This window comes from Cinclus cinclus, chromosome 15 (assembly GCF_963662255.1).
Source record: "Cinclus cinclus chromosome 15, bCinCin1.1, whole genome shotgun sequence".
Classification (NCBI taxonomy): domain Eukaryota; kingdom Metazoa; phylum Chordata; class Aves; order Passeriformes; family Cinclidae; genus Cinclus; species Cinclus cinclus.
Window position 1 is genome coordinate 1228568 of NC_085060.1, and position 14911 is coordinate 1243478.

At 47.6% G+C, this 14911-nt stretch overlaps 1 non-coding gene across 1 annotated transcript; it reads left to right on the forward strand.

The window, feature by feature from the left end:
• The first annotated feature begins 51 nt into the window (after window positions 1-51).
• TRNAE-UUC (transfer RNA glutamic acid (anticodon UUC)) lies at window positions 52-123 on the forward strand. Its single transcript has one exon. It is a non-coding gene; the product is annotated as a tRNA-Glu (tRNA).
• Window positions 124-14911: the final 14788 nt, after the last annotated feature.

The following is a 14911-nucleotide window of genomic DNA, read 5'->3' on the forward strand; positions in this document are numbered from 1 at the left end:
GGGGCGGACACCAGCGCTTTGGGGCGTGCGGGTAGGGTGCTTTTCAGCGCCTCCCATATGGTCTAGCGGTTAGGATTCCTGGTTTTCACCCAGGCGGCCCGGGTTCGACTCCCGGTATGGGAAGTTCAATCTTTTCCGTCCCGACAGGAAAATCCTCCTCTTCTGCCTTTTTACCAAACCTTCCCTCTCAAAACCCCTTCACGCCTTTTTTTCCCTCCCACCTCTACAGTAAATTTTCTCGGCGTCAAGAGCGTTCTGAAGCGCTTTGCCACTGCAAACGCAAGTGCATTGGAGTTTCAAGTGCATCGGAGCACAGAGCCCGCAGCTAATTAACAAGCTGTTAATTGGCTTCTTCTCTAAATCAAGCAAGGAAATTCCTGCTGGTGTCCCACGGCGTGTTTTAAATCGCCCTGACTTGCTCAAGGCAAACAGGATTGTGCTGAAGATACAGATATAGAAATTCATACATGATATATACATTTATACACGTGGGGGCTCATTTACTGCTGAAGGGATTCCTGGCAGCTCCCCAGAATCTGTGGGACTTGGAGATCTGCAGAGATCTGCTGGGGTTTCTTGGCTTCCAGAGATCCTGGGAGCTCCGGGGCTGCTGCTGCTGCTGCTGCTACAGAGCTGGGGCCATCACCTTTTGTGTCCCCTTAGAGCCATCACCTCGGGTGTCTCCCTGAGCTTTGTCACCTTGTGTGTCCCCTCCCAGGGCCATCAATCACCTCGGGTGTCCCCTTTGAACCTTGTCACCTTGTGTGTCCCCTTCCAGGGCCATCAATCACCTCGGGTGTCCCCTTTGAGCCTTGTCACCTTGTGTGCCCCCTCCCAGGGCCATCAATCACCTCGGGTGTCCCCTTTGAGCTTTGTCACCTTGTGTGTCCCCTTCCAGGGCCATCAATCACCTCGGGTGTCCCCAGTCACCCTGTACTGTCCCCCTCGAGCTCTGTCACCCTGTGTGTCCCCTCTGAACTTTGTCACCCCTCTCAGAGCCACCAATCCCTCGTGTGTCCCCTCTCAGAGCCTCATCACCCCTTGTCACCAAGCCTTGTCACCTCGTGTATCCCCCCTCAGTGCCTTGTCACCCCCTTCCCCAGCTCTGGCACCCCATCCCCTCCCTCCCTCTCTCCCCTGGCAGTTTCAGCTCCAAGGAAATTCCAGCCTGGCAAACCTTTAACTGTTTAATGGGTGGCAAAGGCAGCAGTCCAGGTTTTTAGGCTTTCTGAAGCTTTTTTTCCCCCATCCTGTTCCTTAAAGTTTTTTAATCCAACACGGACCAAAAAAAAGGGTTTAGATTTCTTCTTTAGAAACCAGGAAAGATGTCAGGAGAACACCCACACCCCCTTCCTTTTGGTATTTGATCTTAACAAATATTTTCTATTTACATTTTAAATATCCTTGTCATACCTCAAATTGCAGAGTTCTCTCTGTCTCTGGGTGTGTTCATTTTATATTCACACAAAACAAATCCCAGGAGCAGCTGTGACAATGACTTCGTGTCCCCTAAAACTGGGCCAAGGTCCATGAGAGTTTGGAGCCATTTCACCTCTTTGTTACTCTTGAACTCTCAGATATCCCAAATAAACAGAAAAAAAAAATCCAAATCTGATTAGCTGTGAAGTGGGAAGATAATAAAATGTGGTTTGTTTCTTTTTTCTCTTCCACCACTCCCCTCCCTTCCTTCTGGACCTCTCATCAATTTTTAAAGCAGACTTTTGAAGAGAATTGTCCAAAGTCAGAATATTCTGATGAAATCTAATTCCCTGATGTTCTTGTAGAACAACTTGTCTCCAGTTTTGGAAGTGAGTTTCTGAGCTGCACAATGACAACATTCACTTGCTGCCAGCAGCTGCTCTGAGCTGTCCTTGTCCTTCTGCTCACAGATCCTCTACACTCAAGTTGCTAATTTTTGAAGTTTTATAGGCAAAATTTTCACAAAAGCTGTAAAAAGTGCAGCTCTGGGGGTTGTGCAGAGGTAACCCCATGCTCCAGGAGCCAACTGCAACCCCAGACAAGCACTGAGCACTTCAAACTCCTGTTTTTATAATTATGGCTGCACCACAAAGAGCTGAAAGGGGTGGAGCTCCACTCGCCCTGTATTTGGGATTTAAGGCTGTTTGCACAAAGATTAAAAAATAAAGGCACCAGCACGCCCATCACCTTTAGCAGCAGCACAGGAAAGCAGACAGGAAATTGTGCTCAATCCCAAAAATATCCCGATTTTTTTTAAACTCAGCCCACAGGATCAAAATAGCTCAATCACCAGGTATTGTTTAATTGGCTTCAGTACTGCTCTCAAATAAATCAGTGACCCCACAGAATCCTTTCTGTCAAGGAGAAAAAAAGCCCAAACTGAGCTGCCAAAACTCGGAAGACCAAAACATTTTTGTGTGAAATGCTTACAAAAAGCAGCCTGGGGTTTGCTGCTCTCAGGTAAAAGTTGTGCTCAGGGTTCAGCAAATGCCAAAACTCTTTGTTCCAAGGCTCTCTCTGCCTCCTCTGCGGGGTTTTCTTCACTGAATGTTTTCATCTCTTTTATGGAACAGAGAGCCACAAAATGAGCTGGAATGTGTTTCAGAGCTGTCAGTGTTGCCCCTTATCCGTGGCAAGGGAATGAGGCACCTTTAGAGCTCTGGGCAATTTTAAACTAGGAGAAGTCACCAGCCAGGCCTTCCTTTGTCTCCTTGGCCCCACCCTGACTACAGGGGAGCAATAAATGCTATTTAAATCCAGGGCAGCAGTGCCCTGTGTGTAACACTCGCTCCTTCCAATGCTCCAAAAATCAGCAAAGTCCTCTGAAGGACGCAAGGTGTGCTGACGGGGTGAAATCTTTGTGCCAAATTAGCACAAAATCATTAATTAAAAAATCCCAGACTGGTTTGTGTTGGAAGAACCTTAAAGCTCATCCAGTGCTATCCCTTCCACTGTGCCAGGGTGGCATTCCCTAGGAACACGTGGATGTCACAGAGCTCAGGCTGACAGGAACTGCAGCCTCTGCCACCCCCTGTTCAGCTGGGGGTGACCTCTTGTCCTGCAGTAACTCCAAGGGATCACACAGTGCAGGGGAAAAGGAGGGAACCAGGGAATGGCCAGAGCTCTGTGAACAGGTGAGAGCCTCCAGCACCACACAAATTCCCAGCTCTGCTTGCAAAGCTGCTGCATCCCCAGCCTTAACCATCCTAAATTTCCTAAACATTCCTGTCTTGTCGCCTGCTTTGAAGGCTGCAGAATCCTTCCCCAAACCTGTGGGGATTACACAGGACAAGTGGAGATTGCACAGAGCTGCTAATGAGCTTGAGAGATCTAGATGCCAACCACAGCTTGCGCTTTAACCCTCTGTGCTGTAAATCAGCAAAATATTCACCCCAGCTCAGGGGCAGGGCTGGACATTCCTCCTCTGCATGCTGCCAAGTGTGGGGCGTGTGCCAGCAGCACAACATGATGTGGGGAAGTTCATCCGTGGATAAATCCCAGCCTGGAGCAGCTCCTTCTCTTGCCCACCTCCGACTCTACTTTTGGAGATCATTTGCCACCGGGTTTCTGCGCTTTCTCTGTTGCCTGGAGCTCCAGGACACCGCAGCCGCCTCCTCCACATCCAGCCTGGAAAACTCACCCCGGCACCAGCACCGCACCAGCCTCTTCCACAGCACGTTCCTCAGGGGAGACGTTCCACCCACAACAAGGCTCCTTCCTTTCACCCTCCTAAGGGCCACCAAAGCCACCGTGTGACCACTGGGATCCTTTGGTCTAAGTACCGGAGCCCAAACCCGCTCCCGGACCCCAAAATCGCTCCCGGTTCTTTCGCCGCCTCTTCCCGGAGCACGCCCCCCCTCAGAGCCCCTGTGACTTCACGGCCGCGCCGCCGGCTGCGATTGGTCGCTTCTGTCCCCGCGCCTGCGCACTGCCGCGGCTGAGGCGGCGCTGCTTCCGGGTTGCTGGGGCCGGTACCGGCGTTCCCGGTGCCCGCGGCGTTCCCGGTGCCCGCGGCGTTCCGGCCGGGCAGTGCAGTGCAGTGCAGTGCAGTGCAGTGCAGTGCAGTGCAGTGCAGTGCAGTGCGGTCCCTTCGCTGCCCGCGCCGTGCCGGAGGCGGGGCGGTGCGCACGGGAGCGGGCGCTGCGCATGCGTGAGGCGCGCCGCTCCTGGCGCCCCCTGGCGGCGGCGGCGGGCGCCCTGAGGCGCGGGGCGGGAGCGGCGCCCGGAGCTCCGTGAGGGAGGGATGGGTGAAAAGCAGCGGGATCGGGCCTGGGAGGAGCTCGCTGGGTCTGGGACGGGTTTCCGAGGCAGGAATGAGCACAGACATCAGAAGGAAGAAGCTTTGCCGGAGCTGCCGTGCCCAGCCGGGCTCGGGGGTGTTCCGGCAGGTCACCCAGAGCCGTTCAGCAGTTTTTAGTGACAAAGTCCCTCTGCAGTGAGTGCCCAGGTGCCGCAGGCTCTGTCCGGCCCCACAGCCCAGAGCAGAGACTGGAGGTGAGGCAGGAACATCCCACGGCTGGAATTTAGCAGGACTTTTCCTTCTTCTGCAGGTTCTGGTGACATTCCCCAGACTGCCTTGCTGCTCCATTGTTTCATCCGGTTCACCAGGGATCACTGAGACAATCCCGTTCCCCTCCTGGCACCATTTGTTACCCTTGGTTCCATCTCTAGACCAAACAGGAACTTTTAATTTAATTCAAATGAGATTCTAAAACACTTAAGCATCATTTCACCACCTTCTTTTTGCTTTTCATCTTTTCTTTCCTCTCTCTTTCTTTCTTCATTTTTTCTTTCTTTTCTTTGTTTTTATTTTGCTTTCTCTTTGTCTCTTTTTCTGTTTTTAAATTTATTTTTACATCTAATTTTTCCACCTCTTTCCTACCTCTTTCCCTTTCTCTTTCCCACCTCTTTCCCTTTCTCTTTCCCACCTCTTTCCCTTTCTCTTTCCCACCTCTTTCCCTTTCTCTTTCCCACCTCTTTCCCTTTCTCTTTCCCACCTCTTTCCCTTTCTCTTTCCCACCTCTTTCCCTTTCTCTTTCCCACCTCTTTCCCTTTCTCTTTTCCACCTCTTTCCCTTTCTCTTTTCCACCTCTTTCCCTTTCTCTTTCCCTTTCTCTCTTCCTTTCTCTTTCCCTTTCTCTCTTCCTTTCTCTTTCCCTTTCTCTCTTCCTTTCTCTTTCCCTTTCTCTCTTCCTTTCTCTTTCCCTTTCTCTCTTCCTTTCTCTTTCCCTTTCTCTCTTCCTTTTTCTTTCCCTTTCTCTTTTCCACCTCTTTCCCTTTCTCTTTTCCACCTCTTTCTCTTTTCCTTTTTCTTTCCCTCTTTCTCTCTCCTCTTTTCCCTTTATTTTTCTTTTTCCTTAAGAAAATATTTTTATCTCGCCGCTTGCTGTTTAATGCACAACTCAAATCTTTTTGAAAACAGTAAATTCCATATTTAAGCTCTGATTGCTGGATAGGGAATCCCCCAACACCCTTTAGGTCAAATCTCTTCATGTGATTCACATTTATCTCTAAAAACCACAGGTTCATTATCCAGGGTTCAAGTTCCACCCTCATTGCTGAGAAGCAAAACTCTCAGACCAGTCCCTAAAATTTTGCTGGAAAATGCAGCTTCTCCCTTCTCAAAGTGCTGGAGCTGTCCCATGGGAAAACCTGCCAGAAACAGGGAGCAAAATAAAAATAAAATATCCCCTGGCCCTGAGGTAGGTCAGCACACGCAAATGTCCAGCATCGCCTTCCCAGGCTGAGAGAGCAGCTTTGGCCAAGGAAAAACCCCTTTGGTGCTTTCCCTCCCATCAAAAACACCCCAAAACCCCCCAAATCTGAATGGGATGAGCTGCATAAATCAGGATTAAAATCACATTTAGGGCATTTGCGTCTTCACCCGCTCGGGTGAGATGGAATCCTGAGTTCAGGGAGTTCACTACAGGCACCTCCCAAATTCCCTGGAGGTGAAGGGTTGAGCTGGATCCTGCTGTGGGGGGCTGTGGGGAGAACCCTGGCTCCCTCCTGATCTCTGAGCCCAAAGGGGCCATGCAAGCTGCCCAAGGAGGATCTCCTGTGGATTTTGGGATTCCCTTGTGCTCACACGTGTCCGGAGCTGCAGGGAGCAGAAATTAAAGACAGAAATCCCCTGATTTTCCCTCACCATCCTGAAATCCTCTCCCAAACCACCTCAAGGAATGTTTCTGGTTTGTTTTTAGGGGTGCAGAGGGAGGCTGGGTTAATGCTAAAGGACTTCTGTTATTCCCAAATTCCAGAGCTCATTCCCACTGATTTTTAACCTTTCCACACCGATGGATTTTCACCTCACCCCAGCAGCACCTCTTGGTTTGGCAAATTGGGAACCTGAAATCAGAGTAACCAGCAGCCAAGGGCTCTTTGATCTATGCCACGGGAGACAGGAGGGAATGAAGGGCAGGCAGTTTCCAGCAAATGGGCAAAATTCCTGCTCCTGATCCCTAAGTTTGCCGTTAGCAGCTCATTATTTAAGCAGTGCCTTCCTTCCCCGATTCACTCAGACACTCCCGAACCTTTCTGGAAAGCTCCTCCAGTCTCAGCAGGTCTGAGTCACTTGGAATATTTCCTTCTGCATTCCTCAGAAGAGATTTAAACAAATTACATTGTAACCTCTGGATTTTAATAATTGCAAAAGCTGCAGGGGAAGAAGTAAAAGCAGAAGTAAAACCACTTTGCACTTATTACGAGTTTACCAACATCATCCATAACGTTTAAAACCCCAGCAACAATAAACCCACACAAACACTCTTCCCCTAAAGAACAACCCCCATCCTTCCACAATGCTTTTCCTCCAGATTTAGCAGGGTAATGACACGAGATGGAATTAGCACAACTCCAATAACAGCATTATTTCTGTGTTCTTCACCAGCCCGGGGCTCTAAAACGATTCTGATGTTGGGAGGATGGAGTTTAGTTTTCAAACACACACCAGCAGCAGGTCTTGAGCACATGAGCCTGGAGCGAGGCATTCAGTTCCTTACTTGTGCCTCTTGAGGGAATTTTGGTTCACTTGTCATATTTGGGGCTTTTCTGGTCGACGAGACATGCCAGGCTTCTCCCTCCTGCCAGGTTCTTTGTTCCCCCCATTATTCCTGCCAAGCAGCTCAGCTCTTTCTTAGCCAGGGAATTGCTCTGGAATTCAAGCACCTGGCAGCTCCAGCTCTGTCTTCCCACACTGATTTAAGCCTGGCCTATCTCCTGATCTTCAGTCATGGGCTCTGTCCTTCAGGAAAAACCAAGCCCAGCTACACCTGACAGGAGAGTTGAGCCCAGCCTTGAGGGCAGAACCGATTTCAGGCTTTCTTTGCATATTTTCTCAGCTTCACATGAGCTGGACTCACCCGGACAACCTCAAGCTTCCACCCGAGGGGAAGGAAAATGAGCCCGAGCTCTGCCCTGGTTTGGCTTGCTGGGGCATTGTCAGGCTGGTGAGCTGGGAAATTCAGGATCTGCTGGGGGCAAAGCAGCTCCAGGATGGATCCTGAGCCTCTCTTGAATTTTGAATTCTCCTTGTGCAGCAGCCACATTAAAAAAAAAAAAAAAAAAACAAAAAAAAAAAAACCAAAAAAAAAAAAACGGGTTTGAAAGCTTTTCTTTTGCAGTCCTGCTGAACAAGAGCACTGAGGGAGCTGCTGGGTTCTATTTTCCAAGGATTTTATAGCCATAGAAACCATGAAATCCTTCAATATCCTTCAGCCCCTGCTCACTCTGAAGGCAGAGCTGAACACCCGTGGTTTAATTCTTGATGCTCCAATTCTGCCCAGTTAAAAAAACCCAAAACAAACAAACAAACAAAAAAGGACACTGGAATATTTATCCCTTTAGAAAACAAATTAACCAGTAATGAAAGCAGTGGTCCCTGAAAACCTTTGAACAACATAAATTAAAGGCACCCAGAAGGTTGAATCAATAAAAGTGAGCCCAGAAACTGAAGGAGATAAAAGCAGGGAGGGAAATGAAGCTGCAATATTCCAGCTCTCAATCCAAGGGATAAACAAACACATGGCACTAGAGGACGTGGATTAACGTGACCATGGTGGGGGCTCTTGTTTGGATTTCATGATCTTAAAGGTCTTTTCCAGCATAAAATCACATTAAAATCACATTTCCCTGTGATTCCAGTAGTAAATAAATTAAATTAAGTTAATTCCACTGTTTAAATAATGATCATTTCTAGAAAATTCCAGCATTTTCTGCCTTTTTCTCCTGCTCTGGGACTGAGACCTCTCTTGACTGGAGCAGCACTGGGAGCCACAGGCTGCACATCAGATAATAGTTAATATTAGTTAGTTAATTTAGTTAATATTTAACTTAAGTAGTTCTTGGATTGTCAGCCACCTACTAAATAACCTGACTCTTTTACCTCCAGAGGCACAATACAAACTAACAACTTCCAAATTAATTTACTTTCTACTAAATTGTCATACTATAGTATCCACAAAAGTAACAAAAACATCACAAAGGAGACAAGATTTTCTAACTATAAACAAAAAAAAAATCACATTTTAATGCTTATAGTTTTTCCATCTATCATTTCAACCAATCACAATAAAAAATAAGTTTTAATACAAGCGTGGAGCCCTCTGCTTATTGTTCCAACAAGAACTCCAATAACCACAACTATTACTTTGCCACCTAATATAATAAAACACCTCATAAAAGACAAAAAAACCCCAAAACTAAAAACATTTAAACATCAATATAAAAACACTCTGCAGGTGTTTTTAATCCATCTCTCTCTCCATGTTTATGGAATTTGGAATCTCGGCTCCAAAGCATCTCCCCAGTTCTGCATCTCCAGGCCAGATCTGAGGTGAATGATCCCCTCCAAGCCATTCCAGTGGCAATCAGTTCCCAGAAAAATAACTCCTATCAAATTTAGGAGCCTTCCCTTGGGGAGGGAACAGCCATTTCCCCTCCTAGCTGTCATTCTTTTTCATTTATGGGCTGAATATGCACGAAATCTGGCAGGCTTCAGGTAAAAAATGAGCTGTTCATGGCAAAGAGAGCCTCCGTGGATAAAAAAAAAAATATATAAAAACCACCACAAACTGTTGGAATCAAGATGCAGTTAATAGGAGCAAAAATGAATAGAAACAGACTCTAAATGTAAATGAACATTACATCACTGCTGGCATTTCAGCTCCTTTTCAAACACAGAAATAGAAGCAGATTTAACTTGCAGAAGGTTGCTGTGTTCACACAGCCTGAGCTGCTTTGGGGGCACAGCCCCGAACCTTCTGCTCCCCAGAACAATTCAAGATATGAGAAATGAGCAAGAGGTGGAAAAAAAAATCCCAACTTTCTCGTCAAAAGAGGTTGAGAAAAATATGATTCTACTCCTTAACCCTGTGGGGATGGGATTTGTTTGTGCTTGCCAGCTCCAGTGCAGCTCACTCCACCTCAGGCAGATTGGAGGTGAAAGGAAATAATTCAATTGAAGCCCAGGAGAAGGCTGGGCTCTGAATTAAGTGACAGAGATGACAGGAAGAGGCAAATTACCTCCAATGCGATTTTAGCAGCAGATTTCCCTCCCAGCTGTCACCTCAAATCCTCGAGATCCACGTTGGCCACACGAATTCCTGGCACAATTTCCAGCCTGGAAATAAATTTGGAGTGCTCTTGGAGTGAGATCTTAAAGCTGGAGCACTCCAGGAGCACCTGCTCAATCCCTACCCCCAAATACTGCAAATCCCACCCCAACTCGGGGGCCAGAACCCTCCAAATTCCTCTGAGTTCCCAGTTCCATGGGACCCTTCCCTCTGAGTGAACTCCTCTGCTCCTCGAGCTGTGCCAGGGGAGGCTCAGGTTGGATATTGGGAATAATTCCTTCGTGGAAAAGGCTGTCAAACACTGGGACGGGCTGCAAGGATCCTGACATGCTCAGGTCCTGGAAAAGTCCAGGGAAAAAGGAAAATTCTGCAGCTTTTAACATGGTGCCTCATCCTCCAGGTATTTTGAGTGATTTCAGAGAATGAAGAGTTAAAGGGCAGCAAGCACAGAAGACTTGAGGTGATTTTCCCTTATTCTTACCCACCTCAGACATTCAAATCTGTACAAGTTGAGGTTTCAAACCAAATTCCTCCCTGTGGGAAGGAGGAGATGGATGCTGGGCTCCCAAAGGAAGAGTGACAGAGGGAGGGATGTTAATTTAGGAAGGATGGCACACTGACATTTCATCGTGTCTGATATGGCAGAGAGATCTCTTTTTTTTTTTTTTTTTTTTTTTAAGCAGGAAGAGCTTCGATATTTCACAAAATCTGTGTTCCCTGTGATTATTTGTAAAGCATCGTGGATGGGCTTGGCACTTCCCTGACAGAAACACTGGCAGGTCCCTGCCTGGAGGGATCTATAATTGGAGCAGAGCAAGGGAAGGTGGTGGGAAGAGTGGATGGGAGGGCAAGGATGCAGCAGAGGGAGATCAGGAGGAGAATTAAGGATTTTTTTTATTCCTTTCTGATTTTTTTCTTCTTTTTTTTTGGCTTAAGATCTGAGTCAACTTCCGATTTTATTTTTTTCTTATTTTTTTGCTGCCCCAAACTTTTCTCTGGCCGTGACTGGAACAGAAAATCAAAAATGTTGAAATTCCTCATGGAATAAATAGAAGGATGATGTGGGAACAGCCTCACTTGGCCTGGAGGAAACATTTCCCTGCAGGTTTTTTTTTATTCTGGAAACAATTCTGGCCCAAAGAAGGGAAGGCAGAGAGGGACGTGGCCAGTGGGATGGGATGTCCCCATGTCTGGTTGTGGAAGGCTTGGGGTGGGATCCTGGGAGGTGCTTAGGAAATCAATCCCTGAATTAATGGAATTTCTGCTTTTTCCTGCCTGGATAATGGAGCACAAAACCCTTTCCTGACCCTGCAAGGACTAAAAAAAAAAAAAAAAAAAATCCCTGAGCAACCACCCCTCAGAGCTACACCCAGCCAGAAGGGGAAGGTGCCTCCAGCTGCTGGCTGCCAGATGGGGGAACATTTTGGGATTTTGGGAAAAGCATTCCAACTTTTCCCTGCCCATGAGGAGGTATCTGCCCCCAGGGAGCTGAGCTGGGACAACCCCACTACTCCTGGAGAGAAATCTTTAGGGTTAGCTGGGGGACGACAGCACCCGCTCCATTTCCTGCCCTTGGGGACACCAGCCTGAGGTGTCCTGGAGCCCCAAATCCCACTGGAACCACCTCATTTTCCACCCCCTCGGATCCAGTTCCAGGGCAGGATGAGCACGTGGAGGACAAAGCTGTGCTGCAGCCCAGCCCTGGGTGACAAACATCCCAACAACAACCGTCAGAAAGGCTGAGCTGAGGGAGGTGCTAATTAGATTAGGTGGTAATTAGCAGTGCTGCTCCCATGGCTCAGCCTTCAGCTGTCACTCACCCATTCCTGGGCGAGGGAAACTCTTCCACCTCCCTCTTCCTGCAAAAGCACAGGAATCCTTGTCCCTGGATGTCCCCTGGGTATCCCTGGATGTCCCTGGGTGTCCCCTGGATGTCCCTGGGCATCCCTGGATGTCCCTGGGTGTCCCCTGGATGTCCCTGGGCATCCCTGGGTGTCCCCTGGATGTCCCTGGGTGTCCAACCCCAGGCTGTGGCTGGAGTCCTCATCCCTGGAAGACTCAAAAACTGTGGATGTGGCACTGGAGGACAGGGGTTGATGGTGGTTGAGCACTGGGCCTGATGATCCCAAAGCTCTTTTCCAGATATTCTCATGCAAATGGAATATTTCTGTTAAATAGCAAAGAATTTAGAGCTCATTGAGCAGTTACATTTCAGTCAAAACTCTGGAAACAATCTCTTTGTGAGGTTTTTTAAATTCCACCTTCCCTCTGCAGCATCGATCCAGTGATTCCAACATGGATCTCGAGTCCCCTTTCTGCTTTTTCAGTCCCATTTTCTGATTTCCAGGTGACATCTCACAGCTCCAAAAGCTTTTGTAGACTTACTCCAACTTAGACTGAGCCTAAAGTGAACTCGAGCACAATGTCCAGGTGCACTGGATGCTCTTGGAATGGCACCAAAATCTAATCCCATGTGTCACATCCCATTAAACTTCTGCTCCCTGAATTAGAAAGGAACTTGAATGGTTGGGAAAGAAATCCCCAAACCGTGAGCTGAGAATGAGTTAATGACTTGGAAATCATCAAAACTGGAAGTTAAATGGATTCAGAGCTGGTCTCAGGGGCTGGCACAAGGAGGGGAAGTGATTCTGCACTGGTTCCTCCACTAAGGGGGTGCAGGAAAGCTGATGGCATTCCCAGCTCGTGTGAAGTGCAGGGAAAAGAAATCCAAAATGCAGCAGCAGGTCAGGAGAGCCAGCAGCTGCCTGGGAACACTAGAGGGAGCAGGAAAAGGAGGGAAGGCAGGAAAGGAAAAACCACTCCAGCTTCTGAGAGGGCTTCTGGGGAAAAGGGAAAGGCAAGGGAAGGGAGCCCTGAAATTTGGGGAGCACAGGAACAAAGGGATGTGCAGGACAGGAGGGACAACTTGGGATCTCCTTTGGCACAGCTGAGAGGAATGAGGGATTTGTCTTTACAAACAAGAGATAAAAGAAACAATGGGAAGGATTCCACTGATTGATGAATGAAATATATATTATATATATATTTGCCTTTACAAAAAGGTTTGCTGATGAATGAAATTGGATATCGAAAGATGAAAGAAGCCATGGGGGAAACCCACGAATTCTGTAAGAATTCCAAATGAGAAGGGAGGGTTGTACATTAGAGGGCAATGTCAGGTACCAGGTGTTCTGGGAAGTCTGAGCCTCCCAAGTACCTCGGCCCATGGGGAAAGAGAGGGAAATGTGGCAGGAAATTGGGATAAAAAGGAGGCTGCATCCTCCAGAAATGTGAGAGATCCCAGGGGAAACACCCGTGGCTCTCCCTTTATTCCAATAAAGGACTCCTCTGTCTCCTTTTTGGCCATAAACCTCTGGTGTTTGTGGCTGAATTTTCCTGACACAGGTGAGCTGGATCCCTCTGGGCACACAACAACTCTGCTGCTCCTCTGGAAAAGATCCCAGCTCTCTGTGATACCTTAAATTTTAGCTTTTCTGCTTTCCAGACTCTGTACTGCATTAGTTTATAACTCTGAACATTCAAAGTGTTCCAAGTTCTGCTCACAGCTCAGGCACACAAAACAATCCTTTTCCAGCCCCACAACCAAGGACACCGCTGCAGCTTCAGCCCCAAAAAAGTGCAAAGAGCAGAGAATTGAGGAGAGAATCTGGGGGGGTGGGACTGCAGAACCTGGAGCTGGGATGGGACAATGAACCCAATGTGGGAATGGAGAAAAACTGATAAAAGTGTGAGAACTTGTAACCAGGAGTGGAGGCAAGAGCCTCAGCTGGGCTCTTGCAGTGCCCAAGGTGGATCCTTGGAAGGATTTTAATAAATCCCTGCTTTATTCCTCTAACCCTGTCCAGCCTCCATTCCAGGGAGCCTCTCTGGGCATCACAGCTGGCAAAAGAAAAGCAGGAATGAATTTTGCTGCCTCTTGGTGAGGCAGGCAGAGCCCGCAGCCCCGGGAGGGACAGATCCACCTGCTTCTATCTCAGGTTTGGGCTGGAATTTCTCTGAACATCCCAAAGCAATTCCAGGCTTTCCCCACTCTTTGTCTCTGTGAAATGCAAACATCTGCACCTCCCTCTCTTTAAACAATCAGGGTATGGCAGGGCTGCTCTCTCCACGGTTTAATTCTCTTTTCTAGAGGCATTAGGAGTTGTTTGCACCTCAGTTTTTCCCAGCTCTGTGCTTTGCTCCTGTGTTTCCAGCAGTTTCCAGGAGCTCTCCCTGAGCTGCTCCCTGCCTTGTTCAAGAGTTCATTTTTTTTGGAAGCAGCTCCAGGCACCGAGGAGATGCTAATTAGTGTCCAGGCAGTTAATTTGGAGAGGGGCAGGAGAAAGGAGGGCTTTAAACTGCTCCAAGCCTTGTTCCTCCTGCTCTGGGAAATGTGAGCAGCACCTGAGCAGGGTTTGGGGCGCAGGAGGTGAATTTGGAGATGAATTCTTTCAGGTGCTCAGCAGATGCTGGCCATGCTGTGAGGATGGAGCCTTCCTCAGCTCCTAATAAATCTCAAACCACTCCACCACAAAGGTTGGCACAGCCTCCTGAGAAGCGGCATTTTAACAGGATTTTTTTTTTTTTTTTGAATCATTAACTTTTGTTTGCAGGAGCGTTCCCCTGCAAAGTGCTGGATCTGCATCCCAGCTCTCAGCACTGAAACCCCTCAGTGCTGCTTCTCGTCCCAAAAATGCTCTGGAAAAAGGAGATTTGTCTTCTTTGGGTACATTCTGAGAAAGCCTTTGGAAAGGATTTATCCCAGTCTTAACATATTAATAGATATTTTTATTATTATTATTATTATTATCATCACTAGAACTTGTAAATAATAATAATAATAATAATAATAATAATAATAATAATAATAATAATAATAATGGAAAATCTACATATTAGCAGCTAGCAGGGGTAGCCCACACAATTCCATGGAGGTGACACCAGTCCTTTTGTGGGAATCTCAGCCCAATTCCCAGCTTTTAGTGCCTTCTGCTGGCACTCATCCCACTTTTGGCAGAACTGTGCAGCTCAGTGGTATTAAAGTCAGCAAAACTCTCAAGTATAAACTAATTTTCCATTTTTTTTTCCAGGAGGGAACGTTCCTGAGGTCAGCCCTGCACCTTTTGCTGAGGCAGGATTTCATCCTCCCTTGCTGGCACAGAGCTCCAAGTGAAGGAAAGTGCCCCAGGAAATCTGTTTTGGATAAATCCAATCAAACTATGCTGGGGGAAAGCAAACACCACAAAACCTGGGATTTGCTGACACAGGGGCTTGGCTATCCCACAGCTTTTCCTGCTCCCGGGTACCAGAGTTATCCGAGATTTCCTGAATAGCTACACTAGTTAAAAAAGGATTTTTTT